A 24,054-nucleotide genomic window follows, 5' to 3' on the forward strand; every position below is an offset into this window, starting at 1 on the left:
CTTTGGCAAAAATGGTAATTAGTAAAACCTGAAGAGAGTGCTCAATACTATTGCAAAGCAAATATGCGTTTTATTTTTTATTACCGTTTTATCTGTTCAGTTACATATGTTTCGGTTGGCGGATCATATTTACGATCCAGCGGCCTCATCAGACCTTACAGAAATACTCGTGTTTCTGTAAGGTCTGATGAGGCTGCTGGATCGTAAATATGGTCCGCCAACTGAAACATATGTAACTGAACAGATAAAACGGTAAAAAAAATAAAACGTATATATATATATATTCATTAAATAAATATTTCTTATTATAAGAAATTGAAACTATTTTTACATCCAATTTATGAACTTTAAAAATGAAAGCACGCTTCTTCTTTTTTTAGCTAAAAGATATTTTAATGTCAAAATAAGTATAAATTGCGTTGTATATTTCTTGCTCGTTAAATTTAATTGCAATGCCTTTTAGTTATGATTATCAAGACAGACGTTTTTTTTATCGTTTTAATTTTTTTCATGGAAAAGATTCATTACTCATGTTGTTCTAACATAAAATTAACCAACATGAAAAATTAATATCCAGGGGAGAACAGTAACGCAAGAAGGGACGGTAACTAAAGAATATACACACATATAGGGAGAAAAAATGGGTAACGTTTATATACTAAAGTGTGTATCTATGTTATATATAGTGCGTGTGCATATATACATATATTCACATATAATATATACATATATGCACATATAATATATACAAATATGCACACATAGTATATACAAATATGCACACATAGTATATACAAATATGCACACATAGTATATACAAATATGCACACATAGTATATACATATATGCACAAATAATACATACAAATATGCACACATAATACATACAAATATGCACACATAATATATACAAATATGCACACATAATATATACAAATATGCACACATAATATATACAAATATGCACACATAATATATACAAATATGCACACATACTATTTACAAATATGCACAAATAATACATACATATATGCACACATAATACATACATATATGCACACATAATATATACAAATATGCACACATAATATATACATATATGCACACATAATATATACATATATGCACACATAATATATACAAATATGCACACATAATATATACAAATATGCACGCATAATGTATACATATATGCACACATAATACATACATATATGCACACATATATTCTAAATTTAATAAAGATTGGTTCATGAAAAATTAGATAAAAACCAATTTATTTAGGTAGCATTTTTTTCTTATTATTATATAATAAAATAAACTTTTTTTTTGTCTATTAATTCTGTTTTGTATCCTTTCCAACTTCAGTATAACAATCTTTACTTCTGGCAGGAAGTGACTAATGTAATCGTCATATTTGTTATAAATCTAAGTAAAAAATATAAATTGTTCAAAATCATTTACAGTAATCTATCCCTGATGATGAATCCAGAAGGATTGGAAAGTATCCAGACTTATAAATATGGCGATTACATCAACCAGTTCCTGACGGAACAAAAGAAGACCATTATCTGGAAATTGGAACAGATCAAAAATAGATTTAATAGACAAAAAAAAATGATTTTATTTAATGATATATAAATTTATTTTTAAAATAATCTATATATATAAAAGGCAAAAATCGGTGTGTATGTATGTATGTATGTATGTATGTTTGTTTGTAACGCTAAAACTGTTGAAAGACGGAACCAGAGTTGACAAATTTGGTATCATATTGCACCTTGATCACCCGGATGACAAATATCGAAATTTCACGTCAAACGGACCAGTAGAAAGGGGTCAACTGATCGTTTTTCTCCTAGGGGGGCCCCCCAAAAAACCTGTCATTTTAACGTTATTCAATACGTGTCACGTGACGTGACGTCAGCTCAAACTTTTGACAGACACAACCAAAGTTGACAAATTATGTATCATATTGAACCTTGATCACCCGCATGACAAATATCGAAATTCCACACCAAACGGACCATTAAAAGGGGGTGAACTGATCATTTCTCTCCTAGGGGGGCCCCCCAAAAAACCTGTCATTTTAATGTTAATATTACATAATCCAAAAACGCTTAGTCATGTCACGTGACGTGACGTCAACATCCAGTAATGGCGAACAAATGTAAACAAACACTTTGTTTTACCGATACTTTTGTAATTTCTCTTCTGCTTTGTTCTAGAGATTATTAAACTCCATGACAATGTCTCCAACGTATTTAACTGGTTAAAAATAGTATTTATACAAGAGTTTTAACGAAAAATATCAGGAAAAAATGTACAGGAATAAAAAAAAATTCAGCTTTCAAAATATTCGTCGATAAAAAAACCGATCTTTATATTTACGCTAGCCATTTTGTATATTACCACGTGACCTGCTATCTCTTAAACTGGAGGGGGGGGATCCACTTGAATCCAACAAAACCAGTAATTTTTTTTTTCTATTATATATACATCATTTTCTATAAAATTAAGTGTAGACTTTATAATTAAAACAAAAAATGTTATTCATACTAAAAAAAAAAAACGCTTAGTCATGTCACGTGACGTGACGTCAACATCCACTAATGGCGAACAATTGTACCTATTTATTATGCCTCCCCACGGGACAGTTAGACACCAGGGTCGTTTTTTAACGTGGAGAAAAGGTACAAAAATAAAAATTGTCTCAGTCGTGGAGGATTTCTCCTCCACCGAAAGAGAACAAGAAATAGAAGTGCAGCATCTGAAGAACAGATACTACACTTTGATCTTGACCAAAAGGCCAAGAATGCGAACAATTGTAAATAACAACTTTTTTCACAAAACCAACACCGTCTTTCTTTTTTTTCTCTCTCTTTCTCTCTCTCACCCACTTACTCTTCCCTCTCTCTCACCCTCTTTCTCTTGACGTCACACCACTGTTAAACTGTGGGGGGGGGAACACATTCCCAGGCATTATCTCCTATAGATGCACATTTTATTAGAAATTCAGCTTTCAAAATATTAGACGATAATAAAAATATAAAACCAACACCCTCTTTCTCTTTTCTCTCTCTCTCACCAACTTACTCTTCTCTCTCTCTCACCCTCTTTCTCTTGACCTCCTACTACTGTTAAACTGTGTGTGTGTGGGGGGGGGGAAGAGGCAGCTTGAAAACCAACAAAAACAGTGCACAGTTTCCCAAGCATTTGGGGTGGGAAGGGGGGGAAGAAGCCGAGCGCACAGTTTCGTGTGAGAGAGAGAGAACAATTCTCAACCTATATACTCAACAAATTTTTTATCTACAGATTTGAAAGTTTGTATATAGGGTATTCAGACATATGGAAATATATCTAGCATAATCTATCTATTATATCTATAAAAGTGAAAATGTGTGTGTGTGTGAGGTAGCCAGAGAGAGAGAGAGAGACAACAATTCTCAACCTATATATTCAATACATTTTTTATCTACAGATTTGAAAATTTGTATATAGGGTATTCAGACATATGGAAATATATCTAGCATAATCTATCTATTATATCTATAAAAGTGAAAATGTGTGTGTGTGTGTGTGTGTATGCGTAAGAGAGAGAGAGAACAATTCTCAACCTATATACTCAACGTATTTTTATCTACGGATTTTAAACTTTGTATATAGGGTATTCAGACATATAGAAATATATCTAGCATAATCTATACATTATATCTATAAAAGTGAGAATGTGAGTGTGTGAGAGAGAGAGAACAATTCTCAACCTATATATTCAACAAATTTTTTACCTACAGATTTGAAAATTTGTATATTGGGTATTCAGACATATGGAAATATATCTAGCATAATCGATCTATTATATCTATAAAAGTCAGAATGTTTGCGTGTGGTTGTGTGTGTAAGGTTGCGAGAGAGAGAGAGAGAACAATTCTCAACCTATCTATTCAATAAATTTGTTATCTACAGATTTGACCATTTGTATATAGGGTATTCAGACATATGGAAATATATCCAGCATAATCTATCTATTATATCCATAAAAGTGAAAATGTGTGCGTGAGAGAGAGAGAGAGAGAGAGAGAGAGAGAGAGAGAGAGAGAGAGAGTAAGTACAATTCTCACCCTATATATTCAACAAATTTTTTATCTACCGATTATAAAATTTGTATATAGGGTATTCAGACATATGGAAATATATCTAGCATAATCTATCTATTATATCTAGAAAAGTGAGAATGTGTGTGAAAGAGAGAGAGAGAAGAGAGAGAGAGAGAACAATTCTCAACCTATATATTCAACTAATTTTTATGTACAGATCTGAAAATTTGTATACAGGGTATTCAGACATATGGAAATATATCTAGCATAATCTATTATATCTATAAAAGGTAGAATGTGTGTGTGTGTTTGTGAGTGAGTGAGTGAGTGAGAGAGAGAGAGAGAGAGAACAATTCTCAACCTATATACTCAACAAATTTTGTATCTACAGATTTGATAATTTGTATATAGGGTATTCAGACATAAGGAAATATATCTAGCATAATCTATCTATTATATCTATAAAAGTGAGAATGTGTGTGAAAGAGAGAGAGAGAGAACAATTCTACACCCAATATATTCAACAAATTCTATCTTTACAGATTTGAAAATTTGTATATAGGGTATTCAGACATTTGGAAATATATCTAGCATAATCTATTATATCTATAAAAGTGAGAATGTGTGTGTGAGAGAGAGAGAAAGAACAATTCTCAACCTATATACTCAACAAATATTTTATCTACAGATTTAAAAATTTGTATATAGGGTATTCAGACATATAGAAATATATCTAGCATAACCTATCTATTATATCTATAAAATGACCATGTGTGTGTGTGTGAGAGAGAGAGAGAGTCAGAGAGAGAGAGAGAACAATTTTCAGCTTGTGTGTGTGTGAGAAAGAGAGAGAGAGAAAGAGAGGAAGGAAAATTCTCACCCTATATATTCAACAAATTTTTTATCTACATATTAGAAAATTTGGATATAGGGTATTCAGACGTATGGAAATATATCTAGCATAATCTATCTATTATATCTATAAAAGTGAGAATGTGTGTGTGAGAGAGAGAGAAGGAGAGAGAGAGAGAACAATTCTCAACCTATATATTCAACTAATTTTTTATCTACAGATTTGAAAATGTGTATATTGGGTATTCAGACATATGTAAATATATCTGGCATAATCTATGTATTATATCTATAAAAGTGTGAATGTGAGTGATGGAAAGAGCAAAAAATTCTCAACCTATATAACCTATAAAAGTGAGAATATGTGTGAGAGAGAGAGAGAGAGAGAACAATTCTCAACCTATATATTCCACACATTTTTGGGCACAGATTTGGCAATTTGTATATAGGGTAGGCAGACATATAGAAATATATCTAGCATAATCTATCTATTATATCTATAAAAGTGAGAACTTGTGTGTGTGTGTGTGTGTGAGAGAGAGAGAGAACAATTCTTAACCTACATACTCAACAAATTTTTTACCTACAGTTTAGAAAATTTGTATATAGGGTATTCAGACATATGGAAATATATCTAGCATAATCTATCTATTATAACTACAAAAGTTAGAATGTGTGTGTGAGAGAGAGAGAGAGAGAGAGAGAACAATTCTAAACCTATATATTCAACAAATTTTTTATCTACAGATTTGAAACTTTGTATATAGGGTATTCAGACATATGGAAATATATCTAGCATAATCTATCTATTTTATCTATAAAAGTGAGAATGCGTGTGTGTGAGATAGCGAGAGAGAGAGAGAGAAAAAGAGAGAGATAAAAATTCTCAACCTATACATTCAACAAATTTTTTATCCACAGATTTGAACATTTGTATATAGGGTGTTCAGACATATAGAAATATATCTAGCATAATCTATCTATTATATGTATAAAAGTGAGAATGTGTGTGTGTGTGAGAGAGAGGACAATTGTCAACCTATGTATACAACAAATTTTTTATCTACAGATTTCAAAATTTGTATATTGGGCATTCAGACATATTTCAATATATCTGGCATAATCTGTCTATTATATCTATAAAAGTGAGAATGTGTGTGATAGAGAGAGAGAGAACAATTCTCAACCTATATACTCAACAAATTTTTTATCTACAGATTTGAAAATTTGTATATAGGGTATTCAGACATATGGAAATATATCTAGCATAATCTATTATATCTATAAAAGTGAGAATGTGTGTGTGTGTGTGAGAGAGAGAGAGAGAGAGAGAGAACAATTCTCAACCCATATACTCAACAAATTCTTTATCTACAGATTTTAAAATTTGTATATAGAGTATTCATACAAATAGAAATATATCTAGGATAATCTTTCTATTATATCTATAAAAGTGAGAATGTGTGTGTGTGTGAGCGAGAGAGAGAGAGAGAGAGAGAGAACAGTTCTCAACCTATACATTCAACAAATTTTTATATATAGGGTATTCAGAAATATCGAAATATATCTAGCATAATCTATTATATCATTAAAAGTTAGAATGTGTGTGTGTGAGAGATAGAGAGAACAATTCTCAACCTATGCACTCTACAAATTTTTTATCTACAAATTAGAAAATTTGTATATAGGGTATTCACACATATGGAAATATATCTAGCATAATCTATCTATTATATCTATAAAAGTTAGAATGTGTGTGTGAGGTAGCCAGAGAGAGAGAGAGAGAGAGTAAGAACAATTTTCAACCTATATATTCAACAAATATTTGATCTACAGATTAGAAAATTTGTATATAGGGTATTCAGACATATGGAAATATATCTAGCATAATCTATCTATTATATCTCTAAAATTGAGAATGTGTGTGTGAGAGAGAGAGAGAGAACAATTTTCAACCTATATACTCAACAAATTTTTTTATCTACAGATTTGAAAATTTGTATATAGGGTATTCAGACATATGGAAATATATCTAGAGTAATCTATCTATTATATCTATAAAAGTGAGAATGCGTGTGTGTGTGAGAGAGAGCGACACAGAACAATTCTCAACCTATATATTCAACAAATTTTTTATGTACAGATCTGAAATATCACATTTGTATAGAAGTAGAAATCTTGATACCTACTCTGATACCTAATAAAAGAAAGGACACTCTTTAGGGCGGATTTTGATTATAACAAGTCACTAATTAGAAATTATAATAAACATTCTAATAATTTAAGAATTTTACCAAAATAAAATTGCATGGTAATCACCCAATTTCTGCCACAAAATTTTGATTGGCAGAACTCATAAACATAAAATATATATTTTCTAATTTCATCTTTTTTTTTTCTTTTTACATAATCTGGTTTGATGTTTTCCCAAATATTCAAATCACTATATTTTGCTGCTTAATATCAAATACAGCAACTGAGTTATTTTTATGCATCAAACAATTACATTTTCTCATTCATCCAAACTAATCACTGAACATCAATTTCATATTTTCTTCACTAAAATATTACTGTGCTTGATGTCATCAAGTGGAGCGGATCATTTTTTTTTCATTTGTTCACACATTTTTCCAATTTATATATATTTTAAAGATTCTTAGCCTATGTCATTGCATACCAATCTGTTTATTAAAAGTTAAGGTTCACTGTAAACACATATGTTACACCAAAATAAAAACGCTTCAGATAATGTCTTGATATTCAATTCAGTTTCTCACATGACATCTTATGAAGTTAGTAGAAATGTTACAGACTTTTGAATCTCAAACACTTTCAATACTGTGCACTGATATTTTCTTTTTTGCAATATAAGCACATTCATGATTTTTTTTACAAACGTTAAAAACTTTCACATTGTGTAGCAATATACTGAAACAATTATAAAAATATTTGTTTTTATTTTGAATGATGCAGGGCATCTGAAGAGAGATTTTTCTAACAAAATGAAAGTATAATTTTTAGCAATAGGTATCTAGGAAAAGGCCACTACATATGTTATAAGTTCCAAATTTCCACAACCTGGCAAATACTGGTACATGCTAGCAAATTTAGATTTGCAATTACAAAATATGATTCTAATTTTTTCCTCTGCTCTTTATTCTAACACTACACTAAGTTTACTGTGTTATTTCGCTACAGTTGATATTGTGTAGAACAATAAGAAAATCATAGTGAACAATGCATTCAACAAAATTTCACACACATTTCTAGATACCTATATCTAATAAGTTCAAAAGAAAGGACACACTTAGGGAGGTATTTTGGTGGTCAAGTCACTAAAAAGAGATTAGCTGGTTTCCCGGCATAGCCCAGGATATAATAAAGATTGACTGAAATACATGTTCTAGCTGGTTTCTAGGCGTTGCCAGGGATGTAATATAGACACATTATGTTGTATATTACCTGTTCTCTTCTCCCTAAGGTAAAACAATTTCATATACATGCTGTAAATTACCTATGCTAGGGATAAAACATGAACAATATCAGTCCTAGGGTAGATAAAACAAATAATACATAGAGATGAAAGATTCCTCTCCCCTAAGAATCAAACATATGTTCAATATCTGCTTTTGTTTTTTCATTGTTTATACGGTCCCGAGCAACGCCGGGTAGCCCTGCTAGTAAACGGTAAAATGGTCAACATCTTTAAATTTGGAGTATAGACTTTTGTTATTTATATATGCTTTGTAGTTCCACCGAGCTTCATAAATTAAAGGACTGGTATAAATAAAATGTGAAATATAATTAAACATATATATATATATATATATGAGGGGTGTTCTAAAAGTAATGCCGCCTATTTTTATTTCATCTGAATGGATCAGAGGGGATTACAAATTGCATATTTGTGATGACTGAACTTGGAAATTCATCGCCTGAATGTTTCATCTCTCTGTTGCAGATATTGACGGTGTGAGACTCTAAGAAAGCAACTCCTGTCATGGACATGCGTTAGAAGGAGATGTGTTATTGAATTCCTGGCAAAAGTGCATTAAGAATGGTCGTGACTATGTAAAAAGAAAAAAAAAAATTCTTGAGCAGAATGTCGTTCATTTAAATATTACTCGTCTTTGTACCTCTTCAACTTTTTGGGTTGAAAAAGATAAACCTTTGGAACGCCCCGTGTGTGTGTGTAAATAGTTCTGGAAAAACTAAAAAATGCACATTTAAGATAGCAATAAATGAATGTCATCCAACATCTGTGGTCTATACTGAGTAAGATTTTTTTTTTTTACATAGGAGTCACCACTTATCAAGGCCCCAAGGTCATTCGAGGATAAGGGTTATTGAGTGTACAGTAGTCAATGGGATAATATCATAGTAATCGTTAGTAGTGGAAATTTGGTAAATTGGATTAAGGGGAAAGGTTCATTAAGAACCTACCCACGGATGCGAAGACCACCAAATTGCAATCAGCTGGAAAACAGGTAAACGGAAGAGAGCTCCACAGGCGTTCAGTTCCAAGAAAGCAGCTCCGTTCATGGAATCTATATCTAGGTCCAAGCACAGACAAAGAGTGAGGGGAACTATTGACAGTGGTTTCAGCCAGATGAGTGTCTTTCATGAAAGTTTGGCAAGGAGGGGGGGGACTATAGATTGGAGCTCAGATGAGCACCCACCATGAAAACAATTACAAAGTAGAGACAAGTCCACAACGTCTCTTCTCTGAGAAAGATGTGGCAACCTACAAAGATAGAGAATTGCCTTAGTAATGGGACACCTAATGGAGCAGTAGAAGATTCCCACCACCCCTCCAGCGACTACAGCAACAGATCTGATATGCGAGTTCCACCTCAGATCAAAAACAATGGTCAAGCCCAGAAGCCTAAAACATGGAGCCTCCCAAAGACGAGAACCATTTATCCCAATAGATTTAGTCAGAAATTGTAATATGATAAAGTATAATAAATATTCTATTTCTTATAAGGACATATTAAACATAAAGATTTTAATTTTCAGTAAATACAGGCCTATCTTAAGAGATATTAGCTCTTGTCAAGCTGACATTTTGTAGACATAAGATCGTTTTCATCTATTGTCAGAGAGCTGAAATGAGTGTCACGTATATGCTATATATATATATATATATATATATATATATATATAGACCTGCAAAGCAGCAGCCGAATAGCGAGCAGATGAATAACCGAGTAATGGTTAGAAGCGCCGGCTGTTGTTTGGGCTGTCGAGTTTCTATCTGGGCTTGAGGTAGTTGCTTGTCTAGGCACACTGATGAGCTGTGATACAACGAAACAGTATGTGGATCACACACACACACACACACACATACAAATTATTTATATAAAAACTATATGTTACATATTTCAGCATTGTGCTGCCATAAAATACGCTTAATATATTTTAATTTATGCAGATTTCATATTCATTATTATTATGGAGTCAATTCTCTACTGATTATCATATTGTACCTAATATATAGTAGTGATTTCAAAAGTTTTTAAAAAAATGACTTAAGTGCCATCAGCTAGAATTGAAACCAAAACATTTAGTGCTCCAGCCTTAGTCGTTACCCTTTGAGCTATCAACAGATGGATAAAAAAGGTAAAAAATTACATGCAGTGCTCCTACTATATTTGTTACCATGTGAGCTAACTTCTTATGCGTATCAAAACTTTAAAAATTAATACAATTGAATGTATAAATGTATATTTGTGCATGCGTAAAAGATGCATGTTTGGTCAACATATGCCAAGTTCCATTTTTTGCAATTTTGACCAGTTAGCCGAATCAGATTTGTTTCATGGATCCAAATTGCCTACATAGCAAGTTTTAAGTCTGTAGACTAAAAATTGACAGTAGTTTCGTAAAGACTATCCCTCGCGGAGACAGACAACTTCACTTATATATATATATATATATATATATATATATATATATATATATATTTGTATATTTTACCAGCAAGTTATTATTTGAGCATGTCTGATTGAACACAACAATTTTCCAATTTTTCTGGATATCAATATCTTTTCCATTTGCTGAGTGGTCTTTTTTATTTCAGCTGGCATGTTGTATAAAATGGCGCCCAAAAGTTGTTTGGCCATATTCTTCTATCGGTGCATCCGATTATTATCAGGAGCGATTGTTGTTATCATTTTCTTTTCCTCTTCCTTTGAGGCTTGATGTATTTATAGTTTTTTTTTTTCAGTTTTTTTTTTTTGTATTTAATAACTAACAAGAAACTAAATAAATAAATTATAAAATAAGAAAATCGAAATTAAAAATAATTCCCTCCGAACCATCTTGCACCTATCTTAATAACCAAAAAATAAAAAAATTATAAATGCACCAAGGTACAATATAAAAATCAATCAAGTATTCAGGTACTTCTCAGGTACATGGTATCATAAAAAACCTTGACACCTCAAAAGCATGTGGTCCCGATCTCATCCAGGCTGTGCTATTAAAAAAATGTTCTGCTGAGGTTGCTCCAGTTCTCTCCAAACTTTACAATAAATGCCTTAATGAATCTTGCTTTCTGACTACTGGAAAACCGCTCCTGTGGTACCAGTCTTCAAGAATTCTGGTGAAGGAACTGACCCAGCAAATTATCGCCCTATTAGCCTCCTCCTGCTTTTCGCCAAAATATTTGAGTCCTTAGTTAATCAAGCCCTAGTCCAACACCTAAGAGCTGCTAAACTCCTGACCGACAAACAATATGGATTTAGGCAAGGCCATTCAACAGCTGATATCTTAACTGTAGTCTCTGAAAGTATATACTGTTCACTGGACAAAACAGGGGAGGGTAGAGCGGTAGCCCTTGATATATCTAATGCTTTTTACAGAGTATGGCACGATGGTCTTCTAAGGAAAATTAGATCATATGGTATAACTGGAAAAATACATAATGTAATTAAATCCTTCTTAAGTAAGAGAAAAATCCAAGTTGTCCTCGACGGTTGTACATCTAAACAATATGATATAAATGCGGGAGTACCTCAGGGGTCTATCCTTGGACCTTTATTATTCCTGATATTCATAAATGACCTCCCTGATGAAAAACCAAGCTTCTATCTTTACATCATCAATGCTCTGATCCCCATCTGGCATCAATTGAAATGGATGGTTCTCGTCTTGGGGAGGCTCCATGTTTTGACAAGCTTGACTCCTGATATGAAATGGAACACATACATCAAATCTGTTGCCAGGGACGCTGGGAAAATGGTGGGATCCTTCTACCGCTCCAGAAGATATCTCACTACTGATGCAATTCTCTATCTGTATAAAAGCCAAGTACATCCAGGAGCTGCTAAAAACAGCCTATCCTGCCTTGACAGAGTACAAAATAGACTTTGTGGTTTGGTGGGGGATGCCCTTTTCTCTTCCCTGCAACCTCTCTCCCACAGAAGAAACATTGCGAGCCTGTCTTTGTTTTATCGTTATTTCCATGGCAAGTGCTCGTCTGAGCTCCAATCTCTGGTCCCCCCTCGCCAATCTTTCACGAGAAACACCCGTCTGGCTGAAACTACTGTCAATAATTTTCCCCACTCTTTATCTGTGCCTAAATCCAAATGTAGATTCCATGAGCAGAGCTGCTTTCTCAGAAGTGCACGACTGTGGAACTCTCTTCCATTCGCCTGTTTCCCACCTGACTACAACTTGGATGTCTTCAAATCCAGATAAACAAACTCCTGAAAAACCGCCCTCTTAAGTAAGATACTCTATCAAATCTCCAATACTAATGATTACTACAATACTATCTCATTGATTACTGTACACGCAATAACCCTTATCCCTGAGTGGCCTCCGGGCCTTGATAAGTGGTGACCCCCCATGTAAAAAAAAAAAAAAAAATTATTTTGGAGATGGGTATATTTGCCGATGACACCATTCTCTATAACAGGCATGAGGGAAAAACAAATGAACACATGTCTAAGGAAATGGCAGAAAAACTAGAGGATGACCTCCAATCTGTAGTGGAATAGGGACAAAAATGGATGGTCACATTCAATGCTGCCAAGACTAAACTTGTTTCCTCCAATAACTGCAAGAAACCTTCTCTACCACCAATAGCAATGTCTAAGAACACATTACTTGAAAGTACTTCTTTTAAACTCCTCAGCCTAACGTTTACAGGAAACATGAACTGGAATAGACACATTGAGAGCATTGCCAAGGCTGCTGCGAAGAAGACGGGTTCTCTCTACCCTGCTAGAAAATTACTTACGCCTGAAAGTATCCTGTACCTCTATAATGCCACCATTCGCCTATGTATGGAGTATTGCTGTCACATTTGGGCTGGTGCATCTGCTGCTTGTCTCTCACTCCTGGACAGGGTTCAAAAGAGAGTCGCCAACCTGATAGGTCCTGAACTGTCATCTAGGCTTCAGCCTCTGTCCCATCGATGAAATGTTGCATCCCTCTGCCTGTTCTACAAGTACTTTAATGGTGAATGCTCTGACGAACTACAAGCAACTAAGTCCCACCCCTTTACAGTAGAGATCCCTAGGTGTAAGAAAGCCTTTTACTCCAATAGTTTTTTCCGCAGAACTGCAGGTCTTTGGAACTCCTTTCGGGGATTCTGCTTTCCCAACTGTTCAATTGTAATGTGAACAAGCATCTTGCTGCTCATCTCCCTTCATAATGCCCCTGGAAATTATGCCCCCTACTTTAAAGTGGCACTGTGCCTTGTTTGGAGTGAAAATTGATTAAAAAAAAAAAAAAAAAAAATTATTGGCTCTAAAATAATAAAAACGAAATCTACATTAATTAAAATATATTTAAGCATTTACGACCGGGTAACGCCAGGCGGCATGCTAGTCTATTGATTAAATTTCAGATTTAGTTAGGTTTTTTTTAGATTACACCATCAAAAAAAAAAAAAATCACGTAATGTAAATCTCATACTTTTAAAAACTTGAAATATCACGTAACCTAAATTTTCAATATCCAGAAAATTGGGACTGCTCAAATACACTAGTACCGTAAAATGGTAAAATTAATATACACAGTTGTTGTTCCTTTTTTTTTAATATTTTTATTTATTTATTTATTTATTTATTTATTTTTATTTTTTTTTTGAGAATTGTTGCTCTGATTCGATTTTCTTTACTTATCAAGTACAATTTCTATTTTTGATTATTGCGAGAATTCAACTTTCTTTTGGGGATAAAAATCCTCCACAATCGTAGAATTAAACTGCTTGTTTGAATAAAGCCATTTATCTTATTATAAGGCAATTTCGCATTTGCACATACGTTATCCCTCTTCATCCCTTATTTATTCATATTATAATAGCATGGGTGCCCGGCGTTGCCCGGGTGTTTGGAGATGTACGTTGAGCAAAAAAAAAAAAAAGTGGTGGTAGACAGGCAGACTCGAACCCGTACTGCAAAGGAGGAAAAAAACGTGAAAAACACCCCAAAAACGTGACGTCTTTGCCCTCACAGAAGGGAGTTAATCTAAGGGAAGAAGGGATAAATAAAGACCTGGCCAGAGAGAGGTTACTTCAGAAATCCGTTTCTTAAAGCTGTCCAACACATGCCAGCATGTAAAACCGAATATGATGATGAAAATCGTTTACTGTAGCAATAAAGTATTCTCTGATCTTCTTATAAATTAAGCGTTTTTCAAAAAACAATCGATAAATCACTAAATCTGATTGCTCTTAACGACAACAGAAATATATTAAAAAAAAAAAAAAGTTTTAATTCATTGAGTCTTTCTTTTTTTTTTATTCTGGAAATTGTATTCAAATTGGAAGAAAACATTAGGTGGTTCAGAATGATGAGTAACTAAGCTACAACATCTGTCCCATCACCGCAATAGCACATCCTTTTACAAGTACTTTAATGAAACTAGTATAGTCAGCTGGGAAGTAGCCTCACAGTATTGTGTTCCACAGATGGACAGAAAAACGCTCTGTTCATGGAATTTTTAGAATTACAGATGGAGTGTGAGGGAAATTGCAGACGAGTATTTGTGACAAAAATAGGAAACAGATTGAAGCTCAGTGGAGCACCTACTGATAGAGCAGAGATAGACTTGCAACGTCTCTTCTGTGAGAAATAGGAATAGTGTTTAAAATAATAATAGAATAGTGTTAACCATAATATGGTAATAAAATTCTGTTTTAAACTTGAAAAAAAAAATGGAATGCTTCAGATTGCTTTTGGACCATCTTGCATAAATCGAGCATCAGTTTTGGAGTGGCATAAGAGATTCAAGGGAGGCGGGGAGTCTGTGAGGGATGATGGGAGTTGTGGGAGGAGTAAGGAAGTCAGAACACCAAAATTGACTGGCCAAATAAAGAATTTCATGAATAAGGACTATTGTATGTCTATAGAGACAATGTGTGCAGTTTGGTGTCAGTGTGGGAACTGTACACATAATTATTTGCGAGAACTTAAGATGCAGAAGATTTGTATGAATACACCAGTCCACAACTCCATCTTATCACAGACTATTTGACCAAGATGGGCATCAAGACAGTTCCTTATTCTCTCTATAGTACAGACTTTGCTCCCTGTGTCTTTTGGTTATTCCTTAAGCTCAATGAAAACCTTAGAGGCTGTGTTTATGAGTCAATTCTGATGAAAGAGGCTGTGACGAGGGTCACTGACACACTCACAGAAGAGAACTTCCAGAAGTTGTTGGAACGGTACAAGCACATTACAACCGGAGGAGATTACTTCGAAGGGAACTAGAGTCTTCACTATGAATAAAAATGCTCATATGGAAAAAATCTGGAAACTTATTGAAGGCACCTCGTATAATGCTGAAAATTTTTAATTTGATTATTATCTGATAAATTATCTTTTCATATGGTAATCAAAAAAAAAAAAAATGGAAAAATGGACAATTTGAATGTTATAATTGCTGTGTAAATAGTCAAACAAAACAATTACGGTTCTAATTCATTGTGCCATATATTTTATTTCTCTTTAAAATGCTGGGAGGCAAACATCAGGCCAAGCTGACTTCAAATGTTCTGCAAGCAACAGCTGTTTATTAAAAGTGTGCTTGGCCCTGCAGGATTTTTGGGAGGAGGAGAGGATTTACAAGGATTTAGTGGTTGAGCATAAAACAACATCTGTTGAACTGATAAAGAATTTGTTTACTTATTAAACGTTAGGCCTAAATAGCATTTAAGCTGACATATCGAACTTTGATTCTGTCTAGCCAGTTTCCATTTGTTATTGTTACACGATGTTTATTTTATTCATTTTTATTTTCCTTCACCACAAAAATATCCATATTGCTGCCGATGTGTAAGAAGTAAGATTAAGGTGGATTATATAACAGATTAGCAGGTTACTCGACATGGCCCGGTTGTAAAATACATTTAAATATGATGTTTTCATTTATACAGATTTCGTATTATTATAGAACCAATTTTCAATTAATTATTCTATTGTACAGATATATCATCATCATCATCATCATCATCATGCAGTCCGTCAGTCTTGACGATGACTAATTGGGGACCTCAGTGCTTTATCCCTCGGTTTTTGTGTAGTCTCCCTCTTTCCACCTTGGCTCCAAACTTGCTTGCGCAGTTTAGGTGCAGTATCTGTTGTGCATCAGATAGACACCCTCTGAACCTCCAATGCTCATGTCCAGTGGAGCGAACCTGCGACGACTGGCAACAGAGGAGGCTGCAGCTTCTGGCGAAAGTAACCTCAGTGAAGTAAACAGTCCCTCTATCATGTCCGCTACTACGCCTTTTCTTTCTGGATGAGGTTCCATAACCTTTTAAGATACCAACACCTACCCCACTGTCTTATGGGTACTCTTGGTTGGGCGAAGACTAGGGGAACCCAAAAATCAAACACTACTGCCTTGTGGGCCTTATCACAGCAAAAGCTAAGAGATGGGAACTCTGATTTCGCACATATATAGTAGTGATTTAAAAAAATAAAAATATGACTTGGGTACCATCAGCTAAAATCAAAACCAAAACATATAGCTCTCTAACCTTATTCGTTATCATCTGAGCTAACAACAGACGGATATCAGAATTATAAATACTGACTTTATGGTATAAATGTATATTTTTGCATGCATAGAAGTAACACATTAAATTGACTTACGCATTTCAAGTTCCATTTTTTTTTTTTCAATTTTGACTCCTTAACTGACTAAAAACCACATCAAACTTGTTCCATGATTCCAAATTTCCCATATATCAAGTTTTAAGTCTGTAGACCAAAAATTGACAAAATAGTTTGGTAGAGACCGTTTCTGACACAGACAGAAATGGTCTCACACACACACACACACACATATATATATATAAGAAAATGATTAGACTAAATTATAATTTACAAGAATTGATTGTTCGACAGGATACTCAAATAAGAAATATTAAGATTTCCTTAATCTGTGGAGTTTCAAAGAATGCGAGGAAATATAGCAAATAATTATAGCAAATACTGATACTAGCATAAATTGAAACTGCATTATATGAAAACTAATCGTACACGAAAAATGTTAATGTAAAAAGTTCATGAAATGGAGAAAATAAATGAAAAATTAAATAAAAAAGCAAATGAAAGGATATTCAATGGTTGGGTTATTCCAAAAGGCGAATCGGTGATACGATTCAATTTTCTCATAAGAATTGGTCCGATTTGTAAGATTGAAAAAGCGATCCAAATTAAAAATTCAAAATGCCCGTAATCCAATTAAACTGTAGAAAAAGCGCTCGAGGAAGAAAGATTTGTTTTTCAAAGCGTTAAATTTTTTTTCTTTTTTCTTTTATCGAGTATTCTGTCGAACAATAAATTCTTGTAAATTATAATTTACAGTCTTTAATTGTGTTCTTGTATGATAAGCTCTATTTCCTATTTTGGTTGTATTGAGCTTTTTTATTTGGTTGGAATTACTATATAAATATCAATATTTATATTAGATTTAAGGTTTTTTTGTTTTTATTTTACACAGGCATCACCACATTATCAAGGCCAAGAGGCCACTCAAGGATAAGGGTTAAAGAGTGTACAGTAGAAATTGGACAATATAGTAATCATTAGTAATGAAAATTTGTTAAATTTGATAACTTATATGGAACGGCTCATCAAGAACTTATTTACGTTAAACTTGAACACAACCATATTGTAATCAGCCAGAAAGCAGGGAAACGGAAGACAATTCCACAGGCGTGCAGTTCTAAGAAAGAAGCTTTGTTCATGGAATCTACGTTTAGGTTTAGGCACAGATAAAGAGTGGGGGGAATTATTGATAGTGTTTTCAGCTAGACGAGTGTTTCTTGTGAAAGTTAGGCGAGGGGGGACCATAGACTGAAGCTCAGTCGAACACTTTCCATGAAAATAACGATACATCAGAGATAAACTCGCAACATCTCTTCTGTGAGATAGAGGTTGCAGGGAAGAGAAAAGGACATCTCCTACGAGGCTACGAAGTCTATTTTTAACTCTATCAAGGCAGGACAAGTCCTTTCTAGCAGCTCCTGCCCAGATGTGGCAACAGTATTCCATCCTTGGACGTATCTGGCTCTTATATAGATAGAGAATAGCATCAGCAGTGAGATAAGTTTGTAGGAGCTTTTGTAAGCTTGATTTTTGCTTCTCATACAAAAAAGGTCTGCAAATTTATTGAAGGCATTTATTATATGATTTTTTATTTAATGCGAACCCTATGAATTAATATTTGAAGGTATTAAGAACTTGAATGGTTACATGTGAATTCTACCTTAAATAACCCCAAAAAGGTTTGATATGCCACTTGCATTCATTATATTTTGGTTAACAGTGGCATTGCAAGTGAACCTTTATTTTATCCTTTAATCTGTCCAGCAGAAAACACTATCACTAATTTCCCCCACTCTTTATCTGTGCCTAAACCCAAACGTAGATTCCACGAGAAAATAAACTTTTTTTCTTAGAACTGCACGCCTATGGAATTGTCTTCCGTTTTTCTGCTTTCCAGCTGACTACAATATGGTTGTCTTCAAGTTTAATGTAAACAAGTTTTTGATGAGCCGTTCCATATAAGTCAACAAATTTACCGAATCTCCATTACTAACTTACTTAATTGTCCAATTTCTACTGTACACTCTTTAACCCTTATCCTGGAGTGGCATCTTGACCTTGATAATTAGTGATGCCTATGTAAAAAGAAAATCCAATCCTTATATTCCATGAGTTATGTTTCTGACAAAGGAGGAAGTTTTGCTGTTTTCTCTGTCAGAATCTATCCATGTAACATTTATTGTTAGTTTTTGACCTTGATGTATTTTTTTTTTTTTTTTTTTTTTTTTTTTGCTCTTTATATCAACTGGACTCATACGTGAGTTTGTAGCGATTTTCATATAAAGAAAAACGATTGTAGTTCCTACTTACCTTGCCTCCCCACGGGACAGAGTTCCTATTTACAGTGCTTCCCCATGGGACAGAGTTAGACACCAGGTTCGTTTTTTCACATAGAGAAAAGGAACAGAAGTAAAAATTGTCTCATTCATGAAGGATTTCTCCTCCACTGACAGAACGAGAAATTGAAGTGCAGCATCTGAAGAACGGATGGTATTTATTTGCTTCCCTATGAAAGCAAATAATACACAATGTCGTTTTTTAATGTGGGTAGAAAACCAGCTCCCCCCAAAAAGGGGGCACTTTGTCAGTGTCCAAATAAATAGTAATTGTCTTGGTATGAAGAGTTTCCCCTACATTGACCAAGGACCGATTACTTAAGTGAAGCATCAGAACAGATACTACACTTTGATCTTGGCCCAAAGGCTGTGTTTATTTGCTTCCCCACAAAAGCAAATTAGGCATGAGGCCGTTTTTTTACGTGGAGAGTGGGAAGAGGAATGGGGACCAGCTACCGAGAGGTGGGAAATGGGAGCTGGATTGTGAGAGCCTCTTGGTATATAGGGTTGCCCCTACATGGATCAGAAGCCCATTGCCACAAGGACAATGGTCTTTGATTGCAGCATCTGCCAGAACAGATGGTGTTTATTTGCTCCCCCACCGAGCAAATTAGGCACAAGGCCGATTTTTAATGTGAGGAGTGAAGGGAGGGGGAAGGGAAAAAGGGGACCAGCTCCCGAGAGGTGGGAAATGGGAGCTGGTTAATGGTCAAGCATGTGGGGTTGCCCCCACATCTGGTCTTTGCTAGTCATAGCTAGTCATAGCTTGCAGCATCTGCCAGAACAGATACTACACTTTGATCTTGGCCTAAAGGCCAAGGTATTTATTTGCTCCCCCACTGAGCAAATTAGGCACAAGGCCGATTTTTAATGTGAGGAGTGAAAGGGAAATGAGGACCAACTCACCGGGGAGTAGGGGAGCTGGATAGTGACAATCAGTATGAAGGGTTGCCCCTACATTGACCAAGGTCTTTTATGTGGGGTTGCCCCCACATATGGTCTTTGCTTGCAGTATCTGCCGGAAAGATACTACACTTTGATCTTGGCCCAAAGACCAAGAAGTCTTCTGTATTGCAGTTATCTCTAAAGGAAGTAAATACGACAATAAAACTCATATTTATTTGACTTGCCCTTTTGTTATTACAAGTTTTACACATAAAAGTATTTCCTGTGCGTATTGGTTGTATACATATGCTGATTAGGCCTAGAGCAAAGTAATCCCTGCCAAGATTTGTTGATTTGCATTGCTGATGCGTTGTAAACTTTGACACTATTCACTCTTCAAGGAAAACCGTTGTAGACATTGATTTTTACGTCACTCGGCGAGATTTATGGCCTTTTTTGATTGCTCTTTTTTCCGCAAGGGGAGGCATTAACCCCCACCCCCCCAGAAGAGCTTGCTAATGTCTACGGATCAAAAGATGAATCACACGCGGCATTATCTTTAACCTTCAGCTGGAAGATGCTGTTTTATGGGTGGATCTTGAATTAATAAGGAAATCTGGTTTTTGTCAGAGATGACAATAAGTGGCTTTGTTTGAATATTAAGCACCCTGGAATATTAGATATGGAAATGGATATTAACAAGAGTTCACTCGAAACACCATAGAATCAGTAGGCGAAATGCTTGACCGACTCTTGCCATTTTAAGAAGGCCTGGCTTTGACCTAAGGAATCTTTTCCCATTTTATTTTTATTTATTGCTTTTTTTTTTAAATTACATTTTCACCCCAAACAAGGCAACATTGCCACTTTGATGTAGGGAGCTACTATCAGGGACCTAGGTTGCAGGAGTACTATGTAGGGAGTTTAGCAGCAAGATGTCTGTTCACATTACACTTGAACTTCTGCATGTCAGTACAGTTGGGGAAGCAGGAAACCGGAAGAGAATTCCAAAGTCTTGCAGTTCTGGGGAATTTGTAATAATGTAAAGACTGTTTAATTATTCATGGTGTGTTCATTCATTCTTAAGAATGTTTTTTTTTTTTTTTATCTGTATTATTTGGATTCTTTGGACTACTGTCCTCGTATGGAGCTATGTTCACAACGTTACGGTCAATGTGACCTTCGGCCTTCTTCAAGTATATCTTGTCGAACTTGGCAATCTGCATGGAATGTATTCTCTCGAACTCTGAAATCTCTGTCAAACATAACCATAAAATGTCGAATTCGTATAGACTTACGAAAACAGGTTTGTGGATTCTTGAGATATGGATTGATAATTTGTATTATCTGGACTACTGTTCTCATTTTGAGTGTTATTGTTCGAAGTACAATTGCGAATTACTTAGGACTTCTACCCGGAACGAGAGCATGATATTCCCATGCGTTAAATAAACGGTTTTGTTTGAAATTCTGCGCAGATTCCAGAGTTTGACAGAAAGATTTCCGACTGTGCCAAGATACACTTATAGAAAAGTAGTCCGGATAATTCAAATCCAAATTATCAATACTCATCTAAAAAAATTCAAAAACATGTTTTAAATGTTCTTATATATACAAGTGGTTGCAGGGAGAGGGGGGGGGACGTCCGGCTTTGGCTGATCATAAAAAACACTTGAATATGATATTTTAATTTATCCAGATTTCATATATGTTATTATCAAGTCGTGATTTCAAAAGTAAAAAAAAAAAGGATTTGGGTGCCATCAGCTAGAACCGAAAGCAAAACTGTAGCATTCAAAGCTGGTGACGTTACCACTGTACCAACGTGACACGCATATGAACTGATTAAAAATAACCTCAGATGAATGTACAAAATATATAAGGATTTTTTCAATTTTGAGCCCCTTTTTGACCCCCTTTAAAACTATTTGAATGGCTAAAGACCTATAAAAGAATGGTCCATAAAAAATTCCAATCATTTGAGGCCCCCTGGCACCACTCTGCGACTTTTAGTTTCGGAAGAGATGGAGTTTGAAAATATGGAGACAAACAGACAGACATAGTGAGTTTTATTTTTATTTATATAGACGAATATTACATAGTCGCTACACTGAACAAGCTAATGTTTCGGACAATTGGTTAGCAAGAAACCAAAAGTCACTCGTAATGAAGCTTATTTGCGACTGAAGGCATCTGGTTCTCAAATCTATATCTATTTCTATCTATGAGCAAATTGGAAAATGTTATTTTGTAAGCATTGTTGATATTTGAAACTTATTTTAGAAACGATACAATGCTAATATTACTTTGATTTTAATCTCAACTTTTTCGCTTATAGACTCCTTCAGGGGAAAAGTATATAATTTCTGCATTGTATGTTTTTTTTATATTCAAATCATACGTTATATATATTAGTGATGGGACGATTCCATTATTTTTCCAAATTCCGATACAATTAGTGATCCCATACAAAATTCTTGATTCCGATACAATTACCGATTCTGATTCTTTATAAATCTCTATATATATCTCTATAAAGCCACCATTCGCCCATGTATGGAGTATTGTTGTCACATTTGGGCTGGTGCATCTGCTGCTAATCTCTCGCTCCTAGACAAGGTTCAAAAGAGAGTCGCCAATCTGATAGGCCCTGAACTGGCATCTAAGCTTTAGCCTCTGTCCCATCGACGAAACGTTGCATCCCTCTGCCTGTTCTACAAGTATTTTAATGGTGAATGCTCTGACGAACTGCAGACACTTGTGCCCCCACGACGTAGACACTATCGACAAACCCGACAGGCAGCTAAATCCCACCCCCACACAGTAGAGATCCCTAGATGTAAAAGATCTTTATACTCCAGTAGTTTCTTCCACAGAACCGCTAGACTCTGGAATTCCATTCCAGGTCCCTGCTTCCCTAACTGTACTGACATGCAGAAGTTCAAGTGTAGCGTGAACCGACATCTTACTGCCCAAATCCCAACATAGTGCCCCAGTAGTTGCTGCCCCTGATAGTAGCTCCCTACACCAAAGTGGTAATATGCCTTGTTTTGGGTGAAAATGTAATTAAAAAAAAAAAAAAAAAATGTAAATTCTTGATTCCGATACAATTACCGATTCTGATTCTTTATAAATCTCTTGTTATTAATTCCTGATTACCATAAAAACATTCGCTAAATGTGTAGATATTTTATCAAGCATAAAAATATACTTGTGAGAGATTATCTATAGATTTTAGTTTTAAGATTAGTTTAAAATCAATAAATATTCATTATTTTATTATTACTATAAGCAGTAGAAAATTTTGCTTTAAAAAAAAAAAAAAATTGACAATTAGAAGAATCGTATTTGGCATCAGAAAATATGCACAATTTTTCTATTACGATACTCCCAAAAGTTACAAGTTTTCAGGTTCCTGATTAATCGTCCCCACACTTATATGTCGTCTACAGAGAGACTGCGTTGCGGTATCACCGCGATTAGACTTGCACCTCTGCCTAGCCAGGGATCGAATCTTCAACTAGTTGTCATCAGTTCTATCCATTAAGCCAAATGAAGAAGTGCTTCTAAATATCAGATGTCTATTTATATAAACATTTGACTGTCACTTTATTCATTTATAAAGAGTGCTCATCCCAAAAACGAGGCCTTATATAATAATCCACAGATGAACTGTTCTGCTGTACCACAACTCATCAGAGTGGTTAGATGAGAACCCCCTTCTAGCCAGGAATCAAGAACTGGATACTGTAAGGCAAAAGGCAGAGTAATATGGCCATTGTAATTATCATTTTCATAATTATTTATGTAC

General features: G+C 34.6%; 1 protein-coding gene and 1 pseudogene across 3 annotated transcripts in view; one reads left to right on the forward strand and one right to left on the reverse strand.

Annotated features, from left to right (window-relative positions):
* The window catches only part of LOC145263079 (glycoprotein-N-acetylgalactosamine 3-beta-galactosyltransferase 1-like), a 556,008-nt gene that overhangs the window by 464,724 nt on the left and 67,230 nt on the right, over positions 1–24,054 (forward strand). The gene's annotated exons all lie outside the window — the stretch shown is intronic.
* Positions 2,688–2,821, reverse strand: LOC145263453 (U2 spliceosomal RNA; annotated as a pseudogene).

This window comes from Euprymna scolopes, chromosome 38 (genome assembly GCF_053919585.1).
Source record: "Euprymna scolopes isolate OS-2025 chromosome 38, ASM5391958v1, whole genome shotgun sequence".
NCBI lineage: Eukaryota > Metazoa > Mollusca > Cephalopoda > Sepiida > Sepiolidae > Euprymna > Euprymna scolopes.